The following is a 1580-nucleotide window of genomic DNA, read 5'->3' as shown; positions in this document are numbered from 1 at the left end:
GTGTGTGTGTGTGTGTTGTCCCTAAACTGAACCTATCTTTAGATGACTTCAAAACACAGCACCACCTCTGAGGGGATGGGTAGCAATTAGCATGGTCTTGCTTCAGGTTGGACAGGGAAACTGTAGCATCAAAAGGTCAAATGCTTTGCCCCAGGTCATCTGAGTCAGGAGGAAACCACTCCTGCTTGGTACTGAAGAGTCAGCCCTGCTTGCATCCCCAGCCCCACTGCCCCGCTTGCATAATGCCCTAAAGTTTTTATGAAAGAGTTGCTTCTGGGTGGAAGCTGTGCGGGACACTACACATTTCTAAATTTGCAAAAGCACCACAGGGCTATTTAGTCTCAATTGTCCAATGTGCCAGTGAAGTCAACCGTAACTATTTACATTTTGTCACCATTTACTTATTTTCCTGTCTTTGTAGCAATTCCCCCTCCTCCTTTTAAGAGCTGGGCACGGTGGCCCACGCCTGTAAGAGGCTGAGGCTGGAGGATTGCGGTGATTTTGAGACCGGCCTGGTCTCCAAGTGAGTTCAAGGCCAGGCTGGAACACACAGCCAGCCCCTGCCTGAAAAAAGGAAAAACAAAACAAAACAAAACAAAAGGACAACACACACACACACAAAGGAAAAACCCACAGAGAATCTTCCGCCCAAAGTAAATGCTCTCTCCCTCAGGCACCTCATCTGATTTGTCACCCTCCCCAACTCTTTAACAAGGGACAGATTCTTTGCGGGTCCTTAACTGTTTCACAAAGTAATCAGTCGCCAAATTAAATGTGACAAGCATTGTAATCTCCCAGGGAAAATTCTCTCCCTCCCTGGGTTTAAAAGAATCACAAAAAGAAAACTAACCTCCACAGGGCTATTTCCCTCATAAAATAAATCCTTCAAGGGTCTTCCACTTGCAAAAACACACAAGGGACCAAGTGTATTTGGGTTGAGCGGTACAACCGGTAGCATTTAGCCCTTGGCTGCGTCTTAAGGTAAAGGAACCCCGAGACCCAGGGCGCCTGGCCCCTAATGAGCGGAAAGCTGTAGCGCTGCACTGCACTGGGGACGCTCTGCAGACTTAGCGCCTCACTCCAAAGTGGATGCAAACAATGGCTCTCTTGCCCAAGCGGTCACACTTGTTTTTCAGCGAAGTCTTAGCTGACAATGGCAGAGTTGTAGTTCCTCGAGTCGCTCGACTTCCCCAGGGGAGAGGTGTGCATTGTGCCCACACTGACTACTTGTGAAGCTTAAAAATTAACTTTCTGGAGTTCGTGGGACCAAAACCGAGCCCGTGAATGGCGCGATTGGAAACTTGTGCGGGCCTAGGCCGCTGCGCGGCTGCTCTTTCAACAGGCGATTTGTTCTCCGGTCACTGGCTCATTTCCATGCAAAGAGCCGGACATCAGAGCACCTTTTGTTGCTAAACGCTTTCTTTAGCCTGGAGGGGAGAGAGTCATGTGGAGCTGGAAGAGCTCATTTTGAAGAGAGGGGTCCCGGGAGTTGCTCGCGCGGTCCAGGCGCTGCCGTCCCCCTGCTGGGCCCTGCTGGGACCGTCCAGCTAGCTGCGAGGAGTCGCGTGCCACGGTCGCCG

General features: G+C 50.7%; 1 protein-coding gene across 2 annotated transcripts in view; it reads left to right on the top strand.

Moving 5' to 3' along the window:
* Sash1 (SAM and SH3 domain containing 1) overlaps positions 1–1580 on the top strand; it is a 933133-nt gene that overhangs the window by 754895 nt on the left and 176658 nt on the right. The gene's annotated exons all lie outside the window — the stretch shown is intronic.

Source organism: Fukomys damarensis, unplaced genomic scaffold (assembly GCF_012274545.1).
Source record: "Fukomys damarensis isolate Sample0158 unplaced genomic scaffold, DMR_v1.0_HiC HiC_scaffold_14, whole genome shotgun sequence".
NCBI classification, from domain to species: Eukaryota; Metazoa; Chordata; class Mammalia; order Rodentia; family Bathyergidae; genus Fukomys; species Fukomys damarensis.
Note: the sequence above shows the minus strand (reverse complement) of the source record. Positions and strands in the feature narration are given on the sequence as shown.